This window comes from Gymnogyps californianus, unplaced genomic scaffold (genome assembly GCF_018139145.2).
Source record: "Gymnogyps californianus isolate 813 unplaced genomic scaffold, ASM1813914v2 HiC_scaffold_139, whole genome shotgun sequence".
In the NCBI taxonomy this organism is placed as follows: domain Eukaryota; kingdom Metazoa; phylum Chordata; class Aves; order Accipitriformes; family Cathartidae; genus Gymnogyps; species Gymnogyps californianus.
Window position 1 is genome coordinate 29,422 of NW_026114020.1, and position 13,244 is coordinate 42,665.

At 51.4% G+C, this 13,244-nt stretch overlaps 1 long non-coding RNA gene across 1 annotated transcript in view; it reads left to right on the top strand.

Annotated features, from left to right (window-relative positions):
• LOC127028030 (uncharacterized) overlaps positions 1-12,908 on the top strand; it is a 13,797-nt gene extending 889 nt beyond the window's left edge. Inside the window, exons 2-3 of the long non-coding RNA XR_007767922.1 lie at positions 12,521-12,599; positions 12,876-12,908. This is a non-coding gene — a long non-coding RNA (uncharacterized LOC127028030). The remainder of the gene's footprint in view (positions 1-12,520; positions 12,600-12,875) is intronic.
• The last annotated feature ends 336 nt before the right edge of the window (positions 12,909-13,244 follow it).

Consider the following 13,244-nt stretch of genomic DNA (forward strand, 5'->3'; position numbering starts at 1 on the left):
CCCCCTTGGGGCGGGTCCGGTGTGGGTGGCTCCTCCCCTCCTCCCCCTCCGGGGGCGGGTCCTGCGTGGGTGGCCTCTCCCCCCCTTGGGGCGGGTCCCGCGTGGGTGGCCCCTCCCCCCCCCCGGGGCGGTCCCCCCCCCCCCCCCCCCCCCCCCCCCCCCCCCCCCCCCCCCCCCCCCCCCCCCCCTTGGGGCGGGTCCCGCGTGGGTGGCCCCTTCCCCCTCCCCCCTTGGGGCGGGTCCCGCGTGGGTGGCCCCTTCCCCCTCCCCCCCCTTGGGGCGGGTCCCGCGTGGGTGGCCCCTTCCCCCTCCCCCCCCTTGGGGCGGGTCCCGCGTGGGTGGCCCCTTCCCCCTCCCCCCCCTTGGGGCGGGTCCCGCGTGGGTGGCCCTTCCCTCCTCCCCCCTTGGGGCGGGTCCCGCGTGGGTGGCCCTCCCCCTCCCCCCTTGGGGCGGGTCCCGCGTGGGTGGCCCCTCCCCCTCCCCCCTTGGGGCGGGTCCCGCGTGGGTGGCCCCTCCCCCCCCCCCCCCCCCCCCCCCCCCCCCCCCCTTGGGGCGGGTCCCGCGTGGGTGGCCCCTCCCCCCCTCCCCCCTTGGGGCGGGTCCCGCGTGGGTGGCCCCTCCCCCCCCCCCGCCCCCCCCCCCCCCCCTTGGGGCGGGTCCCGCGTGGGTGGCCCCTCCCCCCCGGCCCCCCTTGGGGCGGGTCCCGCGTGGGTGGCCCCTCCCCCCCGGCCCCCCTTGGGGCGGCTCCTCCCCCCCTTGGGGCATGTCCCGCTTGGGTGGCCTGTCCCCCCCCTTGGGGCGGGTCCCGCGTGGGTGGCCCTTCCCCCGTTCCCCCCCTCCCTGGGACATTGCTAAGTCTTTTTCCATGATAGTTGAAGAGTCACGGCAGTCAGGTGAAGTCCGTGGGGACTGGAGTGTCCTGGTTTCGGCTGGGACACAGTTAACTTTCTTTTTAGTAGCTGGTACAGTGCTGTGTTCTGGATTTAGTGTGAGAATGATGTTGATAACACCCTGATGTTTTAGTTGTTGCTAAGTAGCACTTATCTTAAGCCAAGGACTTTTCAGTTTCCCATGCTCTGCCAGCAAGCAGGTGTGCAAGGAGCTGGGAGGGAGCATGGCCAGGACAGCTGACCCGAACTAGCCAAAGGGGTATTCCATGCCATGGAACGTCATGCCCAGTATATAAGCAGGGGGGAGCTGGCCAGGAGGCGCGGATCGCAGTTCGGGAACTAACTGAGCATCGGTCAGCAGGTGGTGAGCAATTGCATTGTGCATCACTGGTTTTTTTTCCTCCCCCCCCCCTTCTTTTTGTTGCATTCCTTTTCATTACTACTATTATAATATTTCATTATTACTATTGTTAGTATTATATTTTACTTTAGTTATTAAACTGTTCTTATCTCAACCCACGAGTTTTACTTTTTTTTTCTTTTGCTTTCCTCCTCCTCACCCCACTGGGAGGGGTAGGGGGAAACGGCTGCGTGGTGCTGAGTTGCTGACTGGGGTTAAACCACGACAGCCTTTTTGGCGCCCAACGTGGGGCACGAAGGGTTGAGATAACGACAGATCTGATCAGAGTGTGTTAAAACAAACTTGTTATAAGTATTTATTGTATTGGTTTGATAGTTACCGGTTACAATGCGGGTTCGTTTGCTCTCAAAGTTGGTGTTGTGGTTCTTGAAATTGCGTTATGTAATGCCCTACTTGCAGTATATGCTCCCTGTTGTGCTGTTTATCATCTGTGGGAACCGGGCTAGAGTTATCACGTTGTTGTTGTTTGTAACACTGGTTTATGATATGATAGAAGTGCAAGCCGTGAAACTAATCGGGTGTTTGTACTCGGCATTGTTGTCACTCTGTACTTCGGGAGCTGCCTATGGGAGACTATTAATAATTGTACCTTTTACCTTTTCTCCTCTGGGAACCCATCTGTGGAGGAGAGATCTCCGTACTTCGGGTGCTATCTCCTAGAGAATATTAATAACTGCACTTTCTACCTTTTCTCCTCGGGGAGCCAACCTATTGGGGAGACATCTTCCCACATCTTCCTTTTCTTTGCCAGGTTAATTGCGATAGCATTGAAGGAGTTTGTAAATTTTGAATATCCTTGGGATGTTGAACTTCGTATGGGCGTACTGCTAGGAATCAGCCTGTTCCTGAATGTGATTCAGATCTTGCCTAGGGTTAAACAACTATTTAAAAATACCACCCAGAGATCAGCTCCCACGACTGCAGCTACTCCAACTCTGGCGACAGGCACTACGGCCACTCAAACTCTGGCGACAGGCACTGCAGTTACTCAAACCCCAGCAACAGGCACTGTGGCTACTCAAACTCTGGCGACAGCTACTGCAGCTACTCTAATCCCTATGACAAGCACTGTGGCTACTCAAACCCCAGCAACAGGCACTGTGGCTACTCAAACTCTGGCGACAGCTACTGCAGCTACTCTAATCCCTATGACAAGCACTGTGGCTATTCAAACCCCAGCAACAGGCACTGTGGCAACTCAAACCTTGGCGATGGATGATGCAGCTGAACTAGAGAATCAACCGGTGCCAATATCAATCGCCCCTATACAGAAGAGGAAATATACAAAAAAATCAATTCGCTTAGCGAAGGATGAAGGTGAAGCAGGGCCATCACGAGAACAGGAGGAAGAGGCAGAACCGGAGATAATCACCCGGTCACTATCCCCAGTGAGCTGCGAGATATGCGAAAAGACTTCAGCCGTCATCCAGGCGAGCACATTATCACCTGGCTGCTCCGATGCTGGGATAATGGGGCAAGTAGCTTGGAATTAGAGGGTAAGGAAGCCAAGCAATTGGGATCCCTTTCTAGGGAAGGGGGCATTGACAAGGCGATTGGGAAAAAGCCACAAGCCCTCAGCCTCTGGAGGCGACTTCTATCGGGCGTGAGGGAAAGGTATCCCTTCAAGGAAGATGTTGTATGTCACCCAGGCAAGTGGACCACCATGGAGAAAGGTATCCAGTACCTGAGGGAATTAGCCGTGCGGGAGATGGTTTATTATGACCCAGACGATGGGCAGTTACCCACAGATCCAGATGAAGTCCAATGTGCACGACCCATGTGGCGGAAGTTTGTACGAAGTGCACCATCATCGTATGCCAGTGCATTGGCAGTAGTGGACTGGAAAGACGAGGAGGGACCAACAGTAGATGAATTGGCTCGCCGACTTCGGCAATACGAAGAAAGTCTCGCTTCCTCCCTCGTCACGGCTGTGGAGAAACTGCCAGACACGCTAGCCGAGAAATGGTCCCAAGAGTTCCAGCGATTTGAGGATAAGTTTGGCCGCTCACCTGTACGGACCAATACCTCAGCTATTAGGAGAAGGTATTCTTCTGGGCAAGAGAGAAGAGAGAGAAGGTATATACCACGGGGTACCCTGTGGTTTTACCTGCTTGACCACGGAGAGGATATGAGAAAGTGGGATGGAAAACCTACCTCAGTCCTAGATGCACGGGTACGGGAATTGCGAGGAAAAACAACTACAAATGAGGGTTCTTCCAGGAAAATGGTTGCTTCAGCCTCCAGTGAGCACTGCGAGCGGTGTGGCCGACAGAGTGGAAGGGCTGATCTTACTCCTGATTCTATGAAAAGGAATTCTAATCCGTTTTTACAAGTGAGTGGAGAATCCTATGACCGGGACTAGAGGGGCCCTGCCTCCAGCCAGGCGGAGGAGAGGGACAACCGGGTTTACTGGACTGTGTGGATTCGATGGCCTGGCACGTCAGATCCACAGGAGTATAAAGCTCTAGTAGACACCGGTGCACAGTGTACTCTAATGCCATCAAGCTATAAAGGGGTAGAAGCTATTTGTATTTCTGGGGTGACAGGGGGATCTCAACAGTTAACTGTATTGGAGGCTGAAATAAGCCTAACTGGGAAGGAGTGGCAAAAACACCCCATTGTGACTGGTCCGGAGGCTCCATGCATTCTTGGCATAGATTATCTCAGGAGGGGGTATTTCAAGGACCCAAAGGGGTACCGGTGGGCCTTTGGTATAGCTGCCTTGGAGACAGAGGGAATTGAACAGTTGTCCACCTTGCCCGGACTCTCAGAGGACCCTTTGGTTGTGGGGTTGCTGAGGGTCGAAGAGCAACAGGTGCCAATTGCTACCACAAGGGTGCACCGGCGGCAATATCGCGCCAACCGAGACTCCCTGATTCCCATCCATACGCTGATTCGTCAACTGGAGAGCCAAGGAGTAATCAGCAGGACTCGCTCACCCTTTAACGGCCCCATATGGCCAGTGCGAAAGTCTCATGGAGAGTGGAGACTAACAGTAGACTATCGTGGCCTGAATGAAGTCACACCACCGCTGAGTGCTGCTGTGCCAGACATGCTAGCACTTCAATATGAACTGGAGTCAAAAGCAGCCAAGTGGTACGCCACAATTGATATTGCTAATGCATTTTTCTCAATCCCTTTGGCAGCAGAGTGCCGGCCACAGTGTGCTTTCACTTGGAGGGGCGTCCAGTACACCTGGAATCAGCTGCCCCAGGGGTGGAAACACAGCCCCACCATTTGCCATGGACTGATCCAGAATGCACTGGAAAAAGGTGGAGCTCCAGAACACCTGCAATACATTGATGACATCATCGTATGGGGCAACACAGCAGAAGAAGTTTTTGAGAAAGGGGAGAAAATAATCCAAATTCTTCTGAAAGCCGGTTTTGCCATAAAACAGAGTAAGGTGAAGGGACCTGCACAGGAGATTCAATTTTTAGGAACAAAATGGCAAGATGGACGTCGTCACATCCCAATGGATGTGATCAACAAAATAGCAGCTATGTCTCCACCAACTAGTAAACAGGAAACGCAAGCTTTCTTAGGTGTTGTAGGTTTTTGGAGAACGCATGTTCCAATTTACAGTCTGATTGTAAGCCCTCTCTGTCAAGTGACCCGGAAGAAGAACGATTTTAAATGGGGCCCTGAGCAACAACAAGCCTTTGAACAGATTAAACGGGAGACAGTTCATGCAGTAGCCCTTGGGCCGGTCCGGGCAGGACCAGATGTTAAAAATGTGCTCTACACCGCAGCCGGGGAGAATGGCCCTACCTGGAGTCTCTGGCAGAAAGCACCTGGGGAGACCCGAGGTCGACCTCTAGGGTTTTGGAGTCGGGGATATCGAGGATCTGAGGCCCGCTCTACTCCAACTGAAAAGGAGATATTAGCAGCATATGAAGGAGTTCGAGCTGCTTCAGAAGTGGTTGGTACTGAAACACAGCTCCTCTTAGCACCCCGACTGCCAGTGCTAGGCTGGATGTTCAAAGGGAAGGTCCCTTGTACACATCATGCAACTGATGCTACGTGGAGTAAGTGGATTGCACTGATCACACAACAAAGTCGAGTAGGAAACCCCAGTCGCCCAGGAATTCTGGAAGTGATCACAGACTGGCCAGAAGGCAAAGATTTTGGAATATCACCAGAGGAGGAGGTAACGCGTGCTGAAGAGGCCCCACTGTATAATAAACTGCCAGAAAATGAGAGGCAATGTGCCCTGTTCACCGATGGGTCCTGTCGCATTGTAGGAAAGCATCGGAGGTGGAAGGCGGCTGTATGGAGTCCTATACGACAAGTTGCAGAAACTGCAGAAGGAGAAGGTGAATCGAGTCAGTTTGCAGAGGTGAAAGCCATCCAGCTGGCTTTAGACATTGCTGAACGAGAGAAATGGCCAATACTTTATCTCTATACTGACTCATGGATGGTGGCAAATGCTCTGTGGGGGTGGTTGCAGCAATGGAAGCGGAGTAATTGGCAACGCAGAGGTAAACCCATCTGGGCTGCTGCATTGTGGCAAGATATTGCTACCCGGCTGGAGAATCTGGTTGTGAAAGTACGTCACGTAGATGCTCATGTACCTAAGAGCCGGGCCACTGAGGAACATCAAAACAATCAACAGGTAGACAAGGCTGCTAGGATTGAAGTAGCTCAGGTGGATCTGGATTGGCAGCATAAGGGTGAATTATTCATGGCTTGGTGGGCCCATGACACCTCAGGCCATCAGGGAAGAGATGCAACATATAGATGGGCTCGCGATCGAGGGGTGGACCTGACCGTGGACACTATCGCACAGGTCATCCATGAATGTGAAACATGCGCTGCAATTAAGCAAGCCAAGCGGTTAAAGCCTCTTTGGTATGGAGGACGATGGCTGAAATACAAATATGGAGAGGCCTGGCAGATTGACTATATCACACTCCCACAAACCCGTCAAGGTAAGCGCCGTGTGCTTACAATGGTGGAAGCAACCACCGGTTGGCTGGAAACATATCCCGTGCCCCATGCCACCGCCCGGAACGCTATCCTGGGCCTCGAGAAGCAAATCTTATGGCGACACGGTACCCCACAAAGAATTGAGTCAGACAACGGGACTCATTTCCGGAACAATCTCATAGACACCTGGGCCAATGCGCATGGCACTGAGGGGGTATATCACACCCCCTATCAGGCACCAGCCTCCGGGAAAACAGAGCGATGCAATGGGTTGTTAAAGACTACATTGAGAGCAACGGGTGGTGGGACCTTCAAACATCGGGATACACGTTTAGCAAAGGCCCCCCGGTTAGTCAACACTAGAGGATCTGCCAATGGGGCTGGGCCTGCCCAATCAGAACTTTTACGCGCTGTAGAAGGGGACAGAGTTCCTGTAGTGCACAGGAAGAATACGCTAGGGAAGACAGTCTGGGTTACTCCTGCCTCAGGCAAAGGCAAACCCAGTCGTGGGATTGCTTTTGCTCAAGGACCTGGGCGCACTTGGTGGGTGATGCGGAAGGATGGGGAAGTCCGATGTGTGCCTCAAGGGGATTTGATTTGGGGTGAGAACAGCCAATGGGTTAAATTCTATGACGTTGATTGCTGTATAATCCTGCCACTGTATGTCATCATTATCATACTTGTGGTATGCTATATCAATGGTATTACAGTAAGAATTACTTTGATTAACGAAGAATGAATTTTGGTAACACTGAGCCAAGTGCAGCAGTGATGGAACCAGGACCGACCGCAGCATGCAGCAATCCAACACCACACACCATCCTCCTGCTGCGCCCAATGTCACCCGCCCGCCGCACCACACCGAAGCCCAATCCAGTCCTGCCGACTGAGCGGACTTTGCACCATCCCTCCTGCCCAGACAGACGGAGCCCAAAGTCATGGACTGAATGAACTCGACAGACATTTGATCGAGATGGCCCAGAGACTGCGGGCATGATATCTGTAGGTAGATATTAAAAGACAGGAAAAGTGGGGGTGATGAACTGGAAATGTATTGGAAAGTGTGGGATCTGGGCATGATGTAAATGGTGTAGAATAAGGGGTGCATATTGCTGTGGTTTCGGCTTGGATAGAGTTCACTTTCTTCTCAGTAGCGGGTACAGTGCTGTGTTTTGGATTTAGTGTGAGAATAACGTTGATAACATCTTAGTTGGTGCTAAGTAGTGCTTATCTTCAGCCAAGGACTTTTCAGTTTCCCATGCTCTGCCAGCAAGCAGGTGTGCAAGGAGCTGGGAGGGAGCATGGCCAGGACAGCTGACCCGAGCTAGCCAAAGGGATGGTCCATACCATGGAACCTTGTGCCCAGTATATAAATGGCAGGGGAGTTGGCCGGGAGGGGCGGATCACTGCTCAGGCATTGGTCAGCAGGTGGTGAGCAATTGCATTGTGCCTCACTGGGTTTTTTGTTTGTTTGTTTTTTTCCTCTCTCCCTTTTTTTGGTTATATTCCTTTTCATTACAATTATTATTATTGTTAGTATTATATTTTACTTTAGTTATTAAACTGTCCTTATCTCAACCCACGAGTTTTACCTTTTTTCCCCGATTCTCCTCCCCATCCCACTGGGAGCGGGGGGAGCGAGGGAGCGGCTGCGTGGTGCTTAGTTACTGGCTGGGGTTAAACCATGACATGTGTCTCCATTTTAGTTTGCTGTCCCTGTTTTTTAATTTTTTCCTTTACTTCCTTAATCCTGTTGCTCTTAAAATGTTATTTCTATGTCTACTTTTATCCACTTACTGTTTCTATTTTTTAATTCTTTCCTGTCTGTCATGAACCACATTGCTTTTTAAATTTTCTTTCTATGTCTACTTTTATCTCGTTAACTGTCTCTATTTTCCATTTTGCTTACTCTCATCATTCTTTTCATTTTGAAATTTTGTTTCTAGGTGTACTCTTATCTAGTTTTCTGTCCCTATTTATTAATGCTTTCCTGTTTCCTGTATCCTGTCGCTTTTAAAATTTTTGTTCTATGTCCACTTCTATCAAGATGTCTCTGCCTGTTTTTTAATTTTCCTGTCTGTCCTGTACCCTGTCGCTTTTACATTTTCTTTCCTCATCTATTTTTACCCAGTCTGCTGTCTTTATTTTTTAATCCATTCCAGTCTGTCCCGTACCCAGTCGCTTTTTCTTTTCTCTCGGTTCATCCCGAGGCTTTAGAGGGTCTCCTCGGCACGCTTTTATCTCTGGAGCATAATTTGTACCCCTCTCGGTCTGTCAGAACCTCTTCCTCAGAGCAGTCTTTTTGTCCTCTCCTCCATCTCGCTTGCCTCCAATCGGTCAGCGACTCCCTCATGACATCTGTGCTCTGTTCAAATCCTCTCCGGAGTACCTTTGTGTCCTCGAGCCACCATCTGTCTCTCTGGCCACCTCAGCACCCCTCTATTTCCGTCACGATGCTTCCTGCGAGCGTCCTTGCGTTCCACAGCCATCCTTTAGTTCTGCAGCAGGCTTTGTATCTTTCTTATTCAGACACAACTCTTCCTCGGGCTTTCATTGTGCCCCAGAGCACTCTTGCCTTCCCCTCTGCCATGTCGGATGCCTCCATTCGGTCCCTGGTCCCCTAAGGACATCTGTACTCTGTTCAGATCCCTTCCCGAGTACCTTATTGTGTTAGCAGTACTTGTTGTCTCTGTCCCCCCTGGGGCCCTCTCGTTCCCGTCACGACGCCTCCCGAGACTGTCCTCGTGCCCCATGGCACCCTTGGAGCTCTGCAGCGCTCTTTGTATCTCTCTTATTCAACCAGAACCCTTCCTCAGGCTTGCTCTGTGCCCCAGAGCTCTCTTACCTTGTTCGCTGCCATCTGGGATGTCTCCGTTGAGTCGCTCATCCCCTGAGGACATCTGTACGTTGTGGGGACACCTTCTTGAGTTTTGCATTCTGTCCCAGAACCTTCTTCTGTCTCTCTTTCACTCTCAGCACCCCTCTGCTGCCGTCATCGTGCCTCCCGAGGCCATCCTCGTGCCCCACAGCCCTCTCTTGGCTCTGTAGCGCACTTTGCGCCCTTCTCCCTCCCTGAGAACCTTTCCTGATGCCACCTTTCATCTCCGGGACGCTCTTGTTGTCCTCTATGCTAGCTAGGATACCTCTGTTCAGTCCCTGGTCCCTGAGGACACATCATGACCTCGAGCCTTCTTCTGTCTGTCCCTCTCGGAACCCCTCTGCTACTGTCACGATGCCTCCCGAGGTCTTAGCTGTTCCCTGCAGCACACTTTCGGCTCTGTAAGCCCCTTTGGATTCGTTTTGTCGCAATCGCACCTCTCCCAAGCTCTCCGTTCCCAAATAAGCGCATTCTTTTTCTTCTCTATGCCAGCTAGGATGCCTCCCGAGACTTTCCTTGCGCTCCACAGCACTTTGGTAACACTGCCTCCCTTTCCATCTCTCTTATCCCTCCGAGCCTTTTGTGACCCCTCTGCTCCCAGTCACCGTGCCTCCACAGACGCCTTCTTTGTGTACCACAGCCCTGTCTGAGCTCTGTAGCGGACTTTGATCCTCGCTCGTTCCCTCAGAAACCTGTCCTCGGGTTGGTTTGTGCCTCAGAGCGCTCTGCCATCTAGGGTGCCTCCATTTGGTCCCCGGCCTCCTGACGACATCTGTACTCTGTTCAAATCCCCTCCAGACTTCCTCCTTGTGTCCCTGAGCTGCCTTTGGTGTCTTTGGCCCAACCAGGACCCCTCTAATGGTGTCACGATGCCTATCGATGCCTTCGAGGTTGCCCTTAGCACACTTTTAGCTTTGCAGCAGACCTCACATCCCCTCGTTCCCTCAGAGGACTTCCTGAGTCCATATCTGTGACCCAGCCCAGTCATTCTGTCCTCTCTTCCCTCTAGCCATGCCTCTATTCATTCCCTGGCCCTCTGATGACATGTTTATTCGGTTCAGATTCCCTCCGGATTTAATCGTTGTGTCTCCAATCCTTTTTCTGGCTCCCTCGGGACATTTCTTCTCGCAGTCACGATGCCTCCCAAGACCTTTCTCATGCTCCGCACCCATCTTGTGGCACTGTAGGTGGGGCCATCTTTGAGCCACAGAACACTCATTTGTTCCTCTACACTGTCTAGGATTCCCGTGTTCAGTGCCCGGCCACCAGAGACCATGCCTACTCTGCTCAGATGATCACCCGAGTTCCTCCTTGTTGTCCCTAAGCCTTCTTTTGTCCATTGGCCCCCCTCAACACCCCTCTCCTCACAGTCACAATGCCTCCCGAGACCTTCCTCGATCTCCACAGCACCTTGTAGCACTTTATCTCCCTTTCTATCTCTTGGTTCCATGAAAGCGTCCCTTCTTTCTTTGCTACGCAGTGCTCCTTTGTCTTTCTCTCTGCTATCGAGGGTGTCTCCATTTGGTCCCTCTCTCACCCAGTGGTCTGTAGTTTGCCTAGACGCCCTCCTGAGACTCCAAGGCCCTCGCTGTGTCTCCAAGCCTTCTTTTCTTACCCTGCCCCCTCCTAATTCCTCTACTCTCTATAACAATGTCATCTGAGTCCTTTCTTGTACTCCACAGCACTCTAGCAGCGCTTTAGCTCCTTTTTGATTTTATTTTTTTTGTGCTCTCATCTTACTCTTTGCCATTTAGGATGCCTTCGTTCAGCCCCCGCCCCCTGACAACATCTGTACTTTGTTGAAATCCCCTTCAGAGCTCCTCACAGTTAGCTCTGAGGCTTCTTTGGTCTCTCAGGCCCCCTCGGGACTCCTCCGCTCCCTTTGCCGAGCTCTCGCGAGAGATCCCCTATGCCCTAGAGCCCCGTTTTAGCTCAGGAGGGCACTCTGCACCCCTCTCTTCCCCTCAGAACCCTTCCTGAGTCCGCATCTATTGCCCCGGTTGGTCTTTCTGTCCTCTCATCCCTTTGGTGCGCCTCCATTCGGTCCCCGGTCCCCTGAGGACACCTGTACTTTGTTCAATTCCCTTTTGAGCTCATTGCATCCCTGAGACTTCTTTGGTCTCTCTGGCCGCTTCGGGATCTCTCTAATCCCTGTGACGATGCCTCTTGTTCTGTCAGAACCTTTTCCAGAGCCATCTTTGTGCTCCGGAGCAGTCTTTTTGTTTTCTGCCTTACAGTCTGTTTCTATTTGGTAGCTGGTACCCCAAAGATGTCTATTGTCAGCTCAGATCTCCTCTTGAGGTTTTCAGAGAAGACCATCGCCTTCATCTATTTTTATCAACACATGTCCCGTGGTGTTTTTTGTTGTGTTTTGCAATTTGTTTTTGTTCTAGCTACTTAGGTGTTAATTAGGCTGCTTCATACAGTGTCTGATATGTTTCTTGTTTTTCCATGGTTTTTTGGTGTTTTCTGTCCTTTGGGACTCACCTAGTTCTCTTAAGGGAGTCATTCAGAGAGACCGTTGAGGTGACTCTGAATCATTGGCGATTTACAGTAAATAATTTACTTTGCAACCGGAGATATTGTTGAGAAGGGAGTCTTAGGTGACCTAATTCTGCTTTGTCATTCGGTCCTATCCAGAAGGCAGTTCTGGTAGAATTTAGGTAGTATGCGTGGTCTTGCTAGAAGTTAAGTGTTAACCCCATAGCATTTTGGGTTTTTAATAGGAAACTAAAGCACATGATTTTTGATAATAATACCATTATTGCATTTAACGAAGTACTTTCTTACAGAGCTTAGTAGGACATCTATTTTTTTCCATCTAAAGATTAAGAAAATTAATTTTAAATTAAGTCTAATTCCCTACCCAGTCACGTTGTTGATGCAGCATAGATGTAGTTGCAGTAAAAGAGCAGGTATCGTCATTTCCAGTAAGGGTCGCTTTCTCTGTTCGGTGCTTTGCACGCCGTAAACTGAAGGCAGATGAGAAAACTCCCTGCTGCTCCTCTGGCTGCCTTTATGTCTTCTGGTGGTTGGCCCCGCCCCTTTCCCAGGGGATTGTGGGAAGGGTGGTGGGCGGGCCCGGGGTATATGAGCCACAGGCCCTGCTGTAGGAGCTCATTCTGCTCTTGGGCTTCTTTGGTGCTGCTGCTCTGCTGTTCCTTCAGTGCTTTGCAGCTTTTGAGCTGCCTAAGCTGTTTGGGTAGATGCATTTTGACATTTAGGGAAGCGGAGGTGTCTGTTTGAGGTAGGAACTTCAGGACCGGTGAAGGTTCAGCAGCATGTATAATGGAACGTACACTTGTATGCAGCTCTTTTTTTTTTTTTCCAGGTCAGTAATTTTGTTTGAGTGTTCAGGGGTGGCAAGGTGGTTTAATAGGATGCATTTTTTCTTTATTCTAGGTGCATTGCATCTTCCTGGAATTCCTGGCTTTATTGAAGATGGAACCTTGTTTTCTTCACCAGTTTTGGTGTATACTGTGTAAGTTGCTGCTATCACCTCTCTTAACAGGGCTGATGGTGAGATTATCTGGCAGGGGTTAGGGTGAGCATCTTGTCTGCATCTGTATATGAAGCTTTGGTATTTTTTAAGAAAGCGGCAGGGACATAAGGCGTAGTGTCTTTCAGGGTATGGGATGGCTCATTGCCGTTCCCGATCGCCTGCAGAATGCTGTCTTGTCCCTAGAACCTCTGCAGCTTGTGGCAGGCCCCTCATAAATTGCAGATGTCAGGAGTTCACTTCTCTTTGGTCTTGCAGGCGCCCTGCGGACAGCCTTTGGAATTGGATGAGCATTTGAGGTGAGCTGGGGTAGCGGCGAGGAGGAGCATGGGGCCGGTGACTTCTCACGAGCGCAACGCTAGCTTTCTGTCTTTTGGTATCTTAGGTGGCACGAGCGATGACGGCCGCAGCGTCCGACGCCGGAATTCCTGCAGAGCAGGTGAGCGGAAGGCCACGTTGCTTTTGAGGAGGAGGAGGGCGTTGCGGAAGAGGTCTGTGTCGACCGACACGATGCTTACTGCTGGCACTGGTTTGTGTTTGTTTTTTTGCAGGTGACGAAGAGGAGCCTGGCAACTGGAGGAATATGTTGGTTCTCTGAAGTGGTTTTTGTCGAGGACGGATTCAGAC